We start from the raw sequence: 18964 nt of genomic DNA on the forward strand, positions 1-18964 counted from the left end.
TCACAATAGGCAACCCGTTTAAATTATCTGATTCAATACGAAACATCTCACCATTCTGACATTTAAATTTGATAAGCTTTTGTCTACAATTTACCACAACATCATGTAGAGTTAGCCAATCCATGCCCTAAATCACATTGAATTCATCGAACGGTAATAACATCAACTTAGTCAGAAAACTGTAACCCCGAGTCATCAACAGATAGTTCTTGAAAACCTTATCTACCAGCACATACTAGCCTAGGGGGTTTGATACTTTAACCACGAATTCAGTGGACTCAACAAGTAAATTCTTACTAGACACTAAATTCGTGCCAACATATGAATGGGTCAATTCGGGATTAATTAAAGTAGTTACATTAGTATCATAAAGAGAGAAAGTACCGATAATAACATCTGGCGCAGAAGCATCTTCGCGTGTGCGAATAGCATAAGCCCTAGCTTGTGCTTGTGCCTCAGATCTCACAACATAGTCTTTCGTTACACCATAACTACCACTTACATTTCCAAGATTACAAGGTGGTCTACCTCTCGCAGTAGTATTGCTTGACCTCGTGGTTTGAGCTTTCTCTTTCTTGGATTTCTCTAGGCAATCTCTAAGATAGTGATCAAAAGAACCACATTTGAAACACGCTCCTCTCTTAAGTCAACACTCCCCATAATGTGGCCTATTACAGTTCTTGCACTCAGGTCTGGTGTTTTTATCACTACCCACACTCGCTGCAGATGTAGCCTATGATTTAGGACTGGAGCATCGGGTACCTCTGTCTCTACTGAAGTATCCCACAGAAGCAGTAGAATGGTAGTGATGTTCTTTAGAGTTCTTCGATGCTAACTGATATGACTTTCTTGTCAATCTCTTTCTCGAATCTCTAGCTTCAAATTCAATGTGTCTTTTCTCTTTGCTCAGCTCTTCAGCTTTATGTGCCTGATCAACTAGTACAACAAACTCTTTCAACTCAAGGATCCTAACTAAAAGCTTCATATCCTAGTTTAATCCATCTTCAAACCGATTGCACATTGCAGTCACAGTCGGAATACACTCTCGAGCATATTTGCTCAATCGAAAAAATTGCCATTCATATTCAGACGCTGACATACGACCCTGGTTGAGCTCTAAAAATTCTTTACGTTTCTGATCGAGAAACCTCCGACTAATGTATTTCTTGCAGAATTGAGTTTGAAAGAATTCCCAAGTGATCCTCTCTCTCGGCACTACAGAAGTCAATGTATTCCACAAATGGTAAGCTGAATCTTTTAGTAGAGATACTGCACACTTCACACATTCAATCGGTCAGGAGGATAACTTGTCAAAAACCTTGATGGTATTCTCTAACCAGAATTTATCTCTCTCAGGATCACCTTCAGCAATAGCTCAGAATCCTTCAGCCATGTACTTATGAATCTTATGAACAAGAGGCTTAGTAACTCGGATTGGTTTCGTACCTTAAGGAATAACGGGAACCGATTGGGGAACAAGAGGGGTAGAGTTTGTCGAGCAGCTGGGTTCATCCATACAAACTCGGTGAACCATTCATTCATTATCTGGAAGAAGGCTTCCTTAGCCTCTCCTCCACATCCCTTAGATATGGGCCCCGTACCACTCGAAGCTACTCCATGAACAGAGGATTGAGCGTTACTCTCTACTTCATCGGAATCAGCTCAATTGGATGACACTGCTATATAAAAACATGTTTTAGAAACGGTCAGAAGATATCACACTATCACAAGTTACATAATGGCATGTATAGCTAGACACGTATACACTACGTTCAGTCTAAGAATCGCCTAAACCATAGCTCTGATACTAATAAATGTAACAGCCCTAACCCGAATCTGTCGCTGGAACAGGGTTAGGGAGTATTATTGAAGTTTACAGTTTAAATAGATAAAAAAACTCAAACATTTCATAACATATAACATTCATGTCAGAAACCAATCACAATCATACATATTGCCCTTAATACGAGCCCTCGAGGCCCAAAATACACATTAGAAACAAATTGAGACTAAATAAAAAATTTAGAGAATTTTTCGAAAACTTATAAAATTTTCATAACTGCAAGGGTCACACGGCTGTGTCGCCAGGCCATGTGACTCGCATGGCCAAGAGACACATCCGTGTCTTAGGCCATGTGGGCATTCAAAATAGGGACACACTGCCATGTCCCAGCTAGTGTCTGTGCCCATGTAAATCACTAACTTGTGTGACATGACTAAGCCATACCCTTGTGTGCTAAGTCGTGTGAGCATATTGACTTGTGTTTTTTAAAAGATACAATGGACACATGGCCGTGTGTCACACACGGTTGAGACACACGCCCGTGTCTCTGCCGTGTGGATGAAAATAGGCATATACACAAGTCATAATTAGGCATCCAAAACAAGCAAAAACCAAACCTTAAACATGTAAAATCATTACATACAACTAATATGCCCTTATGCACCTCAAATGACAATATGCAAACATGTCAACCATGTATCCAAATTTAGCTAAGTGACCAAATACATATATGCATAATTGTACCAAAACCTATCATGTAGGTCACTTATCAAGCTCACCTAGTTGGTATCCAAAATACCAATTCACAAGGTAAATAATTTTGCATCATTTCATGTCATTTAACTTACTTACCAAAACATACTAATATTTCCAAATGGTACCAAATATACCATTCTAAGTAACATCAATATACATAAAGTTTTCCATAACAAAGCACAAAATCACTCTAAGGTGTATAACATATCTTATATACATATTCAAACCACATTTTACTTTCCATAATTTTACCATATCAAACACACATCGAATATGATAAGACCACATATATATACACATCAAAATATACCAAACACAAGCCATATAAGTTGCTAATCTCAACAAAACACTTATATGCCAACATTGGCCAAATTAACCTAAACATGTCATTATAACCAAAATTAAATAATCGAAAGTACCAAAAGAGCCGATGGATTGTGTGATATAGCTTCGACAAGCTTTCAACTCGAACGAGCTTCCGAATGACTATAAAACATGGAAAATAAAACAGAGTAAGCTTTTAAGCTTAGTAAGCTCATATAATAGAGAATTTAACTTACCATTTTAATCACATTTAAGGTAAGTAAACTAAAGAATATCTCAACTCAATTTGGCCAAGAGCCTAACACATAATCATCAACCATGTTAGCCATATAATTCATATAAAAATCCAGAAGCATGTATGAGCTCAACAATAATCAAATTTCCATGTACATATAATTTTAAAATCATGTATCTATATATCATTTACAAATCATTTTCATATATCTCATGTAAATACTTGTGGTAGTTCGTATCGAACTCATGTAATCTCGTAACAGAACAATGCCCGTTGAACCATTTAGAATATCGTTGGATACGCAGGTAGTACACACGAGGTGTACTAAACTGTAATTTGTCAATTCATGTACATGTGCTCCGAAGTCAATACTTGTATCCTATTTGCTCAAGGGTCGTCACTTTTATTTATCACTTATGTTTATGTTACTTAAGGACAAGCAATAACTTAAGTCTAGGGGAGTTTGATCTACCGTAATTCAGTGCAGCAAATTAAACTAATTATCGCACATTATGAGCTTGAAAACAAGCATTTTAAGTAGATTTTAATTATGTTTTCTCAAGTTTTAATAAGTTAAATAAAATGTGCAAAATTTAGTCTTTTATTAACTTAGGGGCCGAATGAGGCATAAAGTGAGCTAAACATACTTTGTAAGTGTACAGGTTACCTTTAAAAGGCATATTAAACTGATACTGGTCACTACATCGCAACATGGGAGGACTAATGATGCAACATAGGGAGTAGAATGGAGAAACCTCAAGACTGCCTTCAATGTCATAACATAGCCTCAGGATGTCGCGATATAGCCCTAAATATATCCTAAGAGAAGTACATTGAATGCTATGTCATGACACATGTTATGGTGTGTTGTGACATAGGCTCTGGGGTGGAAATCAAGTACAAAATAGGGGCATTTTGGTCTACACAATCAAACTTAAAGCTCGAGAACTTCCTAGGGTTGAGGATGATGACTGCCTGAACTCTTTAAATAAGCTCCTTTGGCATATGTTATAGACATCATTCACTTAGCCAAGATTCTCTCTTTTAAACTTAGTTTAGTTTTCTTTCTTTCTTAGGCTTTTAGAGTTTATTTTCAATTTTTTTTTGTCAAGAGATCTATTTTGTTGAGATCATCAAACTCCGTGGATTCGTTTTCCATCTTTAATACAAATCAGGCATTTTTTAAAACTTTACATTTATCATGTTTTCTCTTTACATCAGCTTCATATTGTTTATGAAATCCATGAGGAACTAATACTTCTATAAGGGATTAGTGAGTGGAGGTATGATCTATTAACTATTTTGTAGGGTTACTCAACGGATCAACTGTTTGGGAAAGGAAGAACGTGAAACAAACCCTAGGCCTGGCAACCCCAGGAAGTCATCAAGGTAGGAATTAACCAAAAATTAGTATTGCCCATCCGTGAACAACTTCACCCAAAACCTGTAACACCCCTAACCTGTCTCCATTACCAAATTAGAGTTACGAAGTGTTACTGAGAAGAACGAAACATTTCACTTCATAACTTTTATAGAATAACATTTACATGTTTGTAACGAAACACCTATATATATACATGCCATATCCCAAAATGAAATATAAAAGCTACCAAATAGCTGGATAGTGTGAGCTTTCTTCTAATCCATCCAATTAGTCTGCAACTTAGACAACTACAAAATAACATAAATGAAACAAGTAAGCTTAAGAATCTTTGTAAGTTCATAGTTTAAAACATCAAACTAAACTAACCTTATTTGACATCAAAATATAAATAGATAACATACAATTTCCTAATAGCCAAATACACATTCACATTAGCTCATGATCTCATATCAATAAACAACATAATAACCCTTATCACAAATAACTTACCAATTCCATAATCCACGTATCATTGACATAGATCAACCATACATTCCATTAAATTTTATAGGTCAACCATACATTCCATAATCTAAACAAGTAATTCATAGGTTAACCATACATTCCATTAAATTTTACCCCGATGAACTAAGTAACTTGACTAAGATGCTCAAGTAACTACACCACACCAGAGGCATCATAGATGCATAACTGTCACGTATGAATATGTTATGCAAATTGTGCAAGTATACACGTTGAATCAAGTAATAAAGTGATAAGTGAGATCGTCTCCACAAGGATTAGATTAGGTATAGAAATGGTCAAGTTATGATAAGGATTAATGTTATGGCAAAGCTGAGTTAAGTACACACTGATAAATTAAAACAATAAGTGAGTGTGAAATATATACTAACTAATATTGGAAAATACTAACACAAAGAAAGAGTAAAAATGCAGTGGCAATTATGAGAGTAATTATGTGAATAAAATTAGAACGAATAAATAAATAACAAAGAATGTTGTGAAAAAGATGTTACGACAATGGATTGAAGGTCTACGATGTTGATTGGAAGGTTGGGATTACTAAGAATCTACCCTTACTTTCAGTAATGCCTCAACAAAATCATACTAAATCTACTGCTTAGAAGTTACCTGGCCTATGTATATAGGCCTTAGCATGGTACCCTGCTTTGTGTTGTCTTCATTCTATACAAATGCTACTCTACTTTTAGAGTCTGCTACAAGTATTTATCGAGTACTTACTCATATCACTTAATTACGGTCCACCTAATTCAACTTTTCAAAATTAGATTAAGTTTTATGGGCATATTGCACATTCATCTATGTCTAGAGAATGTATGCATACACTTAGGAAATAAAACAATTGAATGAAATGATAGATTAAATCAAATATATGTTTTAAATATTAAAGAAAATAAAAGTGTTCATCATGTAATCCCAACCCTATGAGATTTAGCTCTTGGGTCAATGATTAAGATTCAAGTTTGAAATAACACCCAACATCGTTTTGATAGAATTAATTCATGGAGAACAGAATAAGAAATAATGGAAGGACTTAGGAAGATGGCTATCGCCAAATCAGTCCTCAATCCAACAGCACGTGTCCTGTGATGGCTAAGAGGGACTACCTTCAGTCTCCCCTTTTCGTCTCTACTCAGTCACTACCTTCAATTGTTGCCTCTAGATCTCCTCTCCCCTAGGGCTTCCTCCTTCAGCTTTTTATAGGTTTTTTTCTTCCTAGAATAGCTCCAATAGCCGACTATATCTTCTCCTTTTTTTAGGCAGATTTTTCTAGTACAAGTAGAATTGGGCTAAAACTGCTCTACGATGAGTGTTGGCTCGATCATCTTCCTGAATTGCCATGGCATACTAAATGGAAAGTTTTCCAAGCTTTTGCACCTACAAACCTTCACTCCTTTAATTCTTTCTCCATATCCTACACCTACCAAACCAACCAAACACTCCCCTTCCACACATGTTTAAAGGTGTCTAGCATGTACACATAGTACAAGCTCCAAATGCAAATGATAAAAATACTAATAAAATATCCTAAAATTCCATTAAGTGTACCCAAGTACAAGTAATTAACTAGGTCTAAACGTATGAAATATAAATCTTTTCAAGACTTATCAATAACAGAAGCATCGAAGTGTAGGCAGGAGCACAAATGTGCGATCAGAGGCACCGAGGTGCAAACAGAGGCACCAAAGTGCAAATCCTGTACTAGTGTGCATACTAACCCTATTGGCATGCCAATCGTATCCTACACGATTACTATGTTTGACCGGGCAGTAACCAAAGTTTCATTTCTTTTATATCAATTCAGAGGCACTTCATCATTTTTCTTACACATATGATATTTCTATTATAAACACATTCATAATATGAAATCATCAAAATGCCACCATCAATCGTATATTTCCATACATATTTAATCGTATATTGCAATCATATATCCCTATCTATTGAATATTCATAATGTTACCTACTAATAACTAAAAAATGATAAATTATCACAAGAAACATACATTTTCATATTGAAATACTATGAACTTACCTACAGTCACTCCCGATTTCATAGCAAGGACTACTTCACAATTTTTCCTTTTCCACAATTATTGTCTTTTTTTAGTCAAGTCTTGATCTAAAATAATAATTAAATATCCTATATTAATTTCATATACAATTCATGCTTAATTTAATACACATGACCTTCAATTTTTCATTAATTACATAATTTTTCATAAACTTTTACATCCTTCACAATTTAGTCCCTACCCTCAAAATACCAAAATTAAAAAAACATTATAACATAACTTGCTAGCCAAATTTTTACCCTACCATATTTAGCCCACATTTATTCTAAAGTCACAAAAATTCCCTATCATTCTAACATTTAATCAATTTAACCTTTTACTCAAAAACTAACAAAAACCACTTTATAAAATACTCATAATCAACAACTAATAAATCAAATATATTATTTAACATCATGAACATCAAGAACTCATCAATGGTAACATCTAACATCTTTGAAAGTTTCAAAAACGGATGTACGAGTTAGCTGGACCTAGTTGTAATGATCATAAAAATATCAAAATTACAAGAAACCGTATAAAAATTTCTCACATGCATACATCAAATGCTTGGCCGAACCCGATGCTTCATAAAATGGTGTTTATACATTTTCAATTTTAGCTAACCACTTGTGGAAGATGATGATTCATGCTGTTTTATTATTTTACTTAAATTTTCATTTACTAAATTACCAATTTGCCTTCAATCATAATCTTACAATGTCATTTTAAAAAGGCTACTAACCGTCCATTTACATCTCTAATGGACTAATCGCATCATAAGTCCTTTTTCTTTTAATAACTAAGCTATTAAATAAATTCAATTCGATAATTACTAACTTTTGTGTCGTTTACATGCTAGTCCTTTTTTTCAATTTACTAACTAAATGTTAAAATTTCTTTTCCAGAAATTTAATATGACTTAAATGTAACTCCAAAAATATTAATTAAACAATAAACACGACCTCACATATCGGAATTGTGGTCTCGAAACCACTATTTTTTACATCACTGAAAAACGAGATATTACAACTCTCCTCCTAAAGAAATTTTCATCCTCGAGTATCTTACCAGAGAAAAGGTTTGGATTTTGATTTTTCATAATTTCTTCTATCTCCCACGTAGTTTTCTCTATTCCATGTCATCTCCAAATAACTTTAACTAATGACACAGATTTATTTCTTAATTCTTTAATTTCCCGAGTTAAAATCTTCATCGATTCCTCATCATAAGTTAGATCAGGCTGTAACTGAATTTCATCTGTAGTCAAAACATGTGATGGATCCAAACGGTAACCTTGAAGCATTGAAATGTGAAAAACATTATGAATTCTATCAAGTTCTGAAGGTAATGCTAAGCGATACGCTACAGATCCGATTCTTTCTAGCACTTCGTACAGTTCGAAAAATTTGGGACTGAGTTTTCCTTTTCTGTCAAAACATAACACTTTCTTCTAGGGGAGACTTTTAGAAACACTTTCTCACCGACAGAAAATTCTATACTTTTACGTTCCAAAGAAATATAAGATTTCTGACTACCAGATGCAGCTTTCTAAGTATCTCGGATAACTCAAACTTTTTCCTCAGTTTCCTTAACTAAACCAACCCAATCATTTTTCTTTCATTTAATTTAGACCAATATAACGGACTTCTACATTTATAACCGTATAAAGCCTCATACACTATGCTCAACAGATAACTGTTATTATTCGTGAACTTGACTAATGACAAATACTTTCCCCAGCTGCCTTCAAACTCAATAACACAACACCGTAACATATCTTCTAAAATTTGTATTATTCACTAAGACTTGCCATTTGTTTACGGGTGAAAAACAGTATTGAAATTCAAACAAAAACCCAAGGTGAATCGAATAAACACTACTTTGCGCTTCATTCAACAATTCTTGCTTTAATTCGAAATTGTTTGGTACAAAAATTCTATCTCAAAAAGATAAACATTCATCACTCCCGATATAAAAATAAGATTTCTAGCCACTTTTCACTAGATTGAGCCTCGAAAATAATTCTAAATCAACTTTCTGAAGTTCTTGATCTTTAATAAAAACAATGGCTTTACTATTAACTCCGCCAATATATAACCATCATGCTCCAAAGTTAAATTTGCATTCCTAGCTCTTAGAGCAAACAAAGATTTCTGACTTAGTGCATCTGCAACAATATTAGCTTTCCTAGGGTGATAATAAATTACAAAATCATAATCTTTTAATACTTCAAGCCACCTACGCTGACGCGAATTCAATTCTTTCTGAGTCATCAGATATTTCAAACTCTTATGGTCGGCAAAAATATGACATTTCTCACATATAAGTAATGTGGCCAGATTTTCAAAGCAAAAACCACTGCAGTCAATTCCAAATCCTGTGTCGGGTGAGGTTTCATCTGCTTCGAGGCATAGGTAATCACTTAACCGCTCTGCATCAGAACACAACCTAAACCATAAAGGTAAGCATCAGTATAAAAAATAAATTCTTTTCTGATTTCAGGTTGAGTCAAAACTGGAGCTTCAATTAACATATTCTTCAATTGCTCGAAACTATTTTGACATTTATCAGTCCAGAGAAAATTAACATCTTTTGTAACAGTTTAGTCATCGAATAATTAACATCTTTTTGTAACAGTTTAATCATTGGAGATGCTATAATGGAGAAGTTTTTGACAAAACGCCAATAATATCCCGCTAAGCCCAAGAAACTACGAACCTCAGAAACATTCTTTAGAATTTTCCAATCAACAATCGTAGATGTTTTATTCAGATCAACACGGATACCATCAGCAGAGATAACATGACCTAGAAATTCAACCTCTTGCAACCAAAATGCACATTTGCTAAATTTTGCATAAAGTTTTTTTTCACACAGAGTTTGCAACACAATTCTCAAATGCTCAACATGATCTGACTTTTTCAGCGAATAAATCATAATATCATCAATTAATACTACAACAAGTCGATCTAAATACGACTAAAATACTCGATTCATCAAATCCATGAAAGTTGCAAGGGTGTTAGTCAAACCAAATGGCATCACTTAAAATTCGTAATTACCATATCGAGTTCTGAATTTCAGTACATCAGGCCCCTTAACTAGCAACTGGTAATATCCAGATTGCAAATCAATCTTTGAAAATACTGTAGCTCCCTTCAACTAATCGAACAGATCATCAATACGATGTAAAAAATATTTACTCTTGATAGTGATTCAATTCAACTGCCGGTAATCTATGCATAATTTCATTGTCCCATCTTTATTTTTCACAAATAGAATAGGAGCTCCCCAAGGTGATACACTCGGTCAAATAAATCCATAGTCTAATAATTCTTGCAATTTTGCTTTCAACTCTGTAGAGGTCATTCTGTATAAGGCTATTGAAATTGGAGTTGTTCCTGACACAAGTTCAATTACAAATTCAACTTCTTGAGGCGGTGGTAACCCAAGAAATTCTTCAAGGAAAACATCAACATATTCTCTAACTATTGATACTTAATCGATTTGGTTTTCTTCCACTTTCGAATCGAAAATATAAGCTAAATATGCTTCACGCCATTTTCTGATAAACTTATGAGCAATTGTTGAAATCACGTTTTCGCACAATCGGTCCCATCTATCTTAACACAAATAAATTTACCACTCAGATGTTTCAAACTAACTTGTTTTCTTTGACGACTCACCATCGCATCATGTTCAGAAAACTAATCCATTCCCAAAATAAGATCAAATTCGTCAAATGGTAATATCATCAAATTAGCAGTGAAGTTATAAGCCCGAACTTTTAATGGACATAATTTGCAAATCTAATTAACTAAAACACACTGACCAGGTGGATTTGTTACTTTAATAGTGTACTCAGTTGACACAACACGTAATTTCTTTTTGTCTACTAATGCAGTGCATATATAAAAGTGTGTTGACCCAGGGTCAATCAATGCATATACATCAATATCAAAAAGAGAGAAAGTACCGACAATAACATCTTAAGATGAAGCTTCTTCTCGAGCTCCAATTGCGTATGCTGAGGTGCTCTAGCTTCAGATCGATCAACTGTATCTCCAATTTTTCCTAGACCAACAGTTACATTCCTACCATTTCCCGACCTACTTCCTCTCTGTGATGTAGCTTCAGGATTACTAGATTGATTTCCCAAATCATCATGACCCTTTGGACAGTCCATGAGAAAATGACCAGGAGATCAACACTAAAAACAAGTTCCTAACTTAGATCGACATTTGTCGAAATACTTTTTTCTACATTCCTCACAAATAGTCTTCTCAAAATTTCTCACGCTATCAGCACTAGCAGTTGGTGAATTAAAAAATTTTAAGTTACTCTATCTTGGTCTATCTCTACCAGTAAACTTTGAAGGAGTAGTTGATTGATTTTCATCATTTTTGAAATTCTTTGATGGAAAAGTCTGAGCTGATTTAGATGATCCTCATTTGTTGAAATATCGAGATCTCAAATCAAATTACCATTTACTCTTGCAAATTTCTTCAATCGTCTGAGCTCATTCTGAGAGTTCTACAAATTCATGTGATTTCAATGATGCGATAGACATCTGAATTTCATCATTCAAACCATCTTCAAATCTAACGCACATCTTTTCTTCATTAGATACAATATTGCAGGCATACTTGCTTAATTGTATAAACTCCCGTTCATACTTAGCTACAGATCGATTCCCCTATTTCAACTCAAGAAACTCTCTCATTTTCTTATCAAGGTGCAATCGACTAATATATTTCTTCCTAAATTTTTTTGAAAGAAGTCCCAATTAATACGATCACTGATGTCATTGTAATTAAAGTATACCACCATGAATATGCCTTATCTTTCAACAATGAAACTGCACATCTTAAATAATCTTCCGGAGTACACATCAATTTTGAGAAAACTCTATTTCTATTTACTAACCAGAACTCAGGTTTTCCAGGATCATCATCAACTTTACCTTTAAATTCTTCCACTCTACACATCTGAATTTTAACTACTAAAGGCGAGGGACTATCGTAGACCCAAGGTTTTGAGGACATGGAGGTACCAGAGGAGGCACAGTAGGGGGTGGAGGTTGTGGAGTCACAGGGTTCACTCATTTAAACTCACTGAACCATTGATTCATCATTCCGAAAAACACACTTTTCATTTCATCACCAATAGATTACAAAACTGATGCACTTTGAATTGCTTCCGGGTTGGAAGCTTGAACGTTACTGTAACACCTTTAACCTGTATCCGTCACCAAAACAGGGTTACAGAGCATTACCAAAGTTGACAAATCAAAAGGACAGAAAAATTCAAGCATATCATAACATACCAAAAAGAGTATTAAAACCAAGTCATATCATACATATTTCCCATTAAACGAGCCTTCGAGGCCCTAAATACTTGCTAGAAACAAGTCGGGACTAAATTGAAAACTTATAGAATTTTTCAAAAAATAGTAAAAATTTCAACACTATAGGGGTCACACAGTTGTGTAGCCAGGCCATGTGACTCACACGGCCAAGAGACACGCCTATGTCTCAGGCCGTGTGGGTATTCGAAATAGGGACACACAGCCGTGTCCTAACTCGTGTTCGTACCCGTGTAACTCACTGACTTGGGCCACACGGCCAAGCCACACGCTCGTGTGCCAGGCCGTGTACCCTTCGAGGTAACCTTACACGCCCATGTGCGAAGTCGTATGCTAGGCCATGTAACAGCTTGACTTGTAACCTGGACGTGTGTCACATACGGGTGAGACAAATGCACGTTTCTCGACCCGTGTGGACAAAAAATAGGTTATTTTTAAGCCATTTTTCTCACCCATATTGACATGTACCTACAAACACCAATGCACATATACACAAACCATTACAAAGTACCAAAATCATGCACAATCCATCTTCAATCATATGGTATAATCACATCCAACCAATATGCCCTTAGGCACTTCAAATGACAACTTATAAAACATGGACAATCATAAACTAATTTTGGTCAAATGATCAACTAATTTCCAACTATATTTGCTTCAATACAAACCATTGAATTAACTACCAAATGATACCAAACATACTACTCATTTACTAGCCTCAATATACTTATATGTTTTCCATAGCAAAGTACCAATTCACATCAAGTTATAAAATATATACAATATGCACATTCAACTACCATTTCACCTTTCAAACATATTAAGCAAATCATCAACCATTTCAAGGCTAATATTTACATGCCAAACTAAGTTCATTAGAACACCAAAATACCACAACTCAAGCCAAACCAAATGGCCATTTCAACAATTAAACACATAGGCCAAAATTACCCAAAATAACTATACATGACATTATAACAAAAATTAAACATCCAAAAGTACCAAAAGAGTTGATGGATAATGTATATAGCTCCGACAAGCTTCCAACCCGAACGAGCTTCCAATCCACTGTAAATCACGAAAAAATAACACAGAGTAAGCATTTAAGCTTAGTAAATTCGTATAACTTAGAATTTAACTTACCTTTTAATCAAGTAATAGGTAAGTAACAAAGCATAATACCAACACATTTTGGCCAAATGCCTAAGCACAAATATACCAACCATATTACCCATGTAAATACATATATGAACCAATAATCGTGGATGAGCTCAAAAATTAATCAAGTTCCATCTACATGTACTGTAACACCCCTTACCCGTATTCCTTAACGGAACAGAGTATGAGGTATTACTATTTTTTTAAAATTTTGACAGTATTTCTGCTTATTTTTACCTACAACCCCCTGCAAGTTTTCAATCACACTTTCAAACAAATCCAATAATCCAACCAAAAACAGTTGTATGATCATACTCAATTTGTCTAATAATAAACATCAACATTTTAAACCGAAACATACTATATATTTGTTTACGCCATAATACATAAAGTCGTCTATACATGCCATGTTTCCAAAATATGAGTTGCAAAATACCCAAGCGTTGATGATAGTGTAGATGATTATCTGACTCCGCCCAAGTTCCGATTTGATTGATGTCACTATAATCAAGGGGAAAATAAAAACGAGTAAGCATACAGCTTAGTAAGTAAACATATGATAGATAAATAAATTTCTCACAAGGTTACACCATAGTATAATTTTAATCACAAATAAATTTCATTGTTTGTTCAATTTCCAGCAAGCTATTTTTCTGCGTCATAGTCACTAATTTATTTTTATCTGGAGCTACAAGACTCCAAATTGAATTCTGTAAATTTTCCCCGAAACTAAACTCATATACCTTTCTACCATAAAATTTTCAGAATTTTTGGTTTAGCCAATTAGTACAGTTTATTCTTTAAAATTTCCCCTGTTTCACTGCCTGACAGCTCTAACCTCCCTTTACTAAAATTTACTTAACTCCCTGTAAAAAATTCAAACAATGTTCTCGTTTATTTATATTAAAAATAGACTCATTAAGGAATCCATACATATAAATTTCAAGCCATAATTATTTTTATACAATGTTTGGTTATTTTCCAAAGTTGGAACAGGAGATTCCAAAATCAATCCAGCCCTGTCTCAAATAAATCCAAATATCCCCAAATATACAACTCTTTTACTTCCTCTGTTTCTTTCATATGAAAATATACTCACTCAGATTTAATTTCATATATTATTCAACCTCCAATTCATTTTCCACCATTTATGGTGATTTTTCAAAGTTGCCCAACTGCTATTGTTCGAAACAGGTTTGTATTTAAATTGTTTCTTTTGTACTTTTGATATTTCCTCCCATCTTATACATGGGTTGATTAAGTATCAAACCCAATATTCCTCCCATAACCTTGTCCACCATACGTATAAATATTCACCTTCCCAATTTACTCGTTGAACACTCGGAATGATAACCGTTATCGGTGGATTCAGCACTTAGCAACCACCAATGATTCGGGGAATCAGCACTTAGCAACCCCCTTTTTTTACATTCAAGGATATGGTGGAATCAGCACTTAGCAACCACCAGTGATTCGGGGAATCAGCACTTAGCAACCCCTTTCACATTCAAGGATATGGTGGAATCAGCACTTAGCAACTCCTTGGGGAATCAGCACTTAGCAACCCCTTTCACATTCAAGGATATGGTGGAATCAGCACTTAGCAACCACCAAAGAGTCGGGGAATCAACACTTAGCAACCCCTTGGGGGGATCAGCACTTAGCAACCCCCTTGTTATTCAATATAATCCGACTTATTCCGAGTGTTCAACCAGAAACCGTATTTTTCAACATTTTACCACTTTTCCCAATTTAATCACATTTTTAGGATCTTTGTCAAATATTTATTCTATGTTCAAATAAATCTCAACACATATCAAATAATATCAAAATAATACATTATTTCACATGTTTACTTACCTCAGTGCAAAATATCGTAATTTTGCAATTTACTCCACTACTTTCTCTTTTCCCCGTTTGAGGTATTCTTCTCGTCTTTCTTGATCTATAATAAAAAATTTAACTCATTTAATGTTCACATTTATTAAAATAATCCTCCACCCAACTTTTTGAAAAATTACAATTTTGCCCCTAAACTTTTGCATATTTACATTTTCATCCCTAAGCTTAGAAATTAAACTTCATCTCTTATTCTTATGTTTTATGACATGCTGAATATTTTTCCCTTCTATGACAACATCAAATTCTCACTCTAACACACACTTTTGAACATTAGATATTTTTACCGATTATGTCTATTTACCTGTTTTCGGTTAAAATCGCTTAGCAAAAGTTGTTTAACATAATTTCTAGCTTCATATTCCACCATAAAACAGCAAAATAAACACATTTCCCCTATGGGTATTTTTCCAAATATGAACCCTAGCACGAATTATTGCTAGAATAAGCTAAATTAAGCTACCGGGATTTAAAAAACGCAAAGAACATTAAAAACAGGGCTTGGGATCACTTACTATGGAGCTTGAAAGCTTGAAAACCCTAAATATGGCTTCCCCCTTACTGATTTTGTTCACCATGAAGAAGATGAGCATATTTTGCCATCTTTTTCCCATTTAATTCTATTTAATTACCAAATGACTAAAATGCCCTTACTTAAAAAAATCTATTTCACTAATTCGATGCCCATTTTTGTCCATCAACTAACTAATGGTCTAATTACCACATAAAGACCTCCAATTTAAAATTTCATAACAATTAGATACCTCTAAGATGTAGAACTCAACTTTTGCACTTTTTACAATTTAGTCCTTTTGACTAAATTGAGTGCCCAAACGTTGAAATTTTCGAACGAAATTTTTACAAAAATTTTCCGTGAAATTGTAAACCATGAAAATATAATAATAACCATATTTTCCCTCGTCAGATTTGTGGTCCCAAAACCACTGTTCCGACTAGTCCTAGAGTCGGGCTGTTACATGTACCATCCATTTCATATATCTATAATTCATGCAACATCATTTCCATGCATTTAATGTGTATAACTATAATAGTTTGTATCAAACTCATATCATTTCATATCAGAACATTCCCCGTTAAACCGTTTAGAATACCGTTGGATACCTGGGATAGCTCAAACGTAGCGTGCTTTCTCATATAACTGTAATTCATCAATTCATGTACAAGTATGCTTATACGAGCTATGAATCGATATGCTTATTTGAGCTGTAGATCAGTATGCTCTCACGAGTTATAAATCGATATGCTCTCATGAATGGTGCAGTATCCGCATCACATGCAGGACTTCAGCCAAATCAATAACCTTAATGACATATCATTTGTATCCTACGGATTCTTATAGTTCAAACGGGGCTCGATAATCGTCGTACGTCGTTGGATATGCATTTGGTAATTATATATGACAAATCATAACATTTATATATTTCAATTAAAAACATATAAACACGAACTTACCTCGACGAGTAATCGTACATACAAAGGCGATTAATCCAAGACTTTCTCTTTGCCCTAATCTAACTCTGTACGAGGTCTAATCGGATCTATATAGATAAATTTAACTCAATTTAACATATAATTCATTCAATTTAATCCAAAATATTTTTTTGCAACAATACCACTTTTCCCCTATACTTTTAATTTCTTAGCAATTTAGTCCCTAGCTCATAAAAATGGAAATTTACACAATTTCACAACAACCCACAATGGTCAAATATCAATTAGGTTCCTAGCATGCCCTATACTTCAGTTATTTCACAATTTCACCGTGTAATATTTTCTATTTTTAAATTTAGTCCCTAATTGACAATTTCATCAAAAAACTCTTTACAAAGTTGTTTATCTAACAACAACCATTCATTTTCTATCATCAAAATTCAATACTCAATTATATTCAACAATGGTAAAACTCTAATAGTTTAACAATTTTGCAAATTAGACCCAGGCTAGCTAAAATAAGCTACAATGGTCCCAAAAATAGAGAAATCATAAAAAACAAGACAAAAATGCATACATAATTGAGCAAAATAGCTTGCCAACAATTCAAGCTTCCATAGCTAGGTTTTCTCTTCAAATTTGGTGGAAGATGATGATAATGGATGACAATAGTTTGTTTTATTTAATTAATTATAACTTTAATTACTAATTTCCAAAATTAACCTGAATAAATCATTCAAATGTCAATAATGCCAAACCATTAAAATCAACTATCAACTCTAATGGTCTAATTACCATATAAGGATGTCCACTTAATAGTTCTATAGCTATTTAATACCTTTAGCTATTAGAACTCAACTTTTGCCCTTTACGCGATTTAGTCATTTTTATCAAATTAAGCATGTAAACGGTAAAATTTCTTAACAAAATTTTTATACTATATTTCTATCATGTTGTAAGCAATAAAATATTAATAAAATAAATTTTTTGACTTCAAATTTGTGGCCCCAAAACCACTATTTTTATTTCACTAAAAACAAACTGTTACAACTCTCATCCTCTAAAGGGATTTTTGTCCCCAAAATTCTTACCAGAAAAGAGGTTCGGATACTGCTTTCTCATATCTTCCTCGGGTTCCCAAGTGGCTTCTTCTATTTTGTGTTGCTACCAGAGAACTTTTACTAAAGTTATGCTCTTGTTTCTTAATTGTTTCATCTCTCAAACCAGAATTCTAATCGATTCCTCATTGTATGTCATATTAGATCAAATCACGACATCCATCGAGGAGATAATGTGTGAAGGGTCAAATCGGTACCGTCGTATTATAGACACGTGAAAGACATTATGACTCTTTTCTAGTTCTAACGGTAGAGCTAATCGATATGCAGCAAGTCTGATTATTTTAATAATCTCATACGGCCCGATAAATCGAGGACTCAGCTTTCCTTTGCGACTAAACCGAAGAACTTTCTTCTAGGGCGATACTTTTAGAAACACTCTATCGCTAACTTGAAATTCTATGTCTTTACGTTTAGGATCTGCATATGATTTCTGATAATCTGAAGCTGCTTTCAAACTGTCTCAGATCACTTTTACTTTTTCTTCAGTCTCACGAATCAAATCAACCGGGTGTATCTTTTTCTCACTGAGCTAGGTCAAGTATAATGGAGTTCAGCATTTACGACCATACAGAGCCTCAAACGATGCCATTTTTATACTCGATTGAAAACTTTGCTGACATTTCTCAAACAATTCAAATTTCACATCTTTTTGTAAAATTCGTGTCACCGATGTAGCTATCATCGAGCACCCTTTAACAAACCTTCAGTAATAACCAGCTAAGCCCATAAAACTTCTAGCCTCAGATACATTTTGCAGTGGTTTTCAGTCAACAACTGCTAAAATTTTACTAGATCAACTCTAATGCCTTACACAGATACTATATGTCCCAGAAAACTGACCTCTTGAAGCCAAAACTTACGTTTGCTAAATTTAGCGAACAATTGTTTATCTCGTACAGTTTGCA

The sequence above is a fragment of the Gossypium hirsutum genome, chromosome D03 (genome assembly GCF_007990345.1).
Source record: "Gossypium hirsutum isolate 1008001.06 chromosome D03, Gossypium_hirsutum_v2.1, whole genome shotgun sequence".
Lineage (NCBI taxonomy): Eukaryota > Viridiplantae > Streptophyta > Magnoliopsida > Malvales > Malvaceae > Gossypium > Gossypium hirsutum.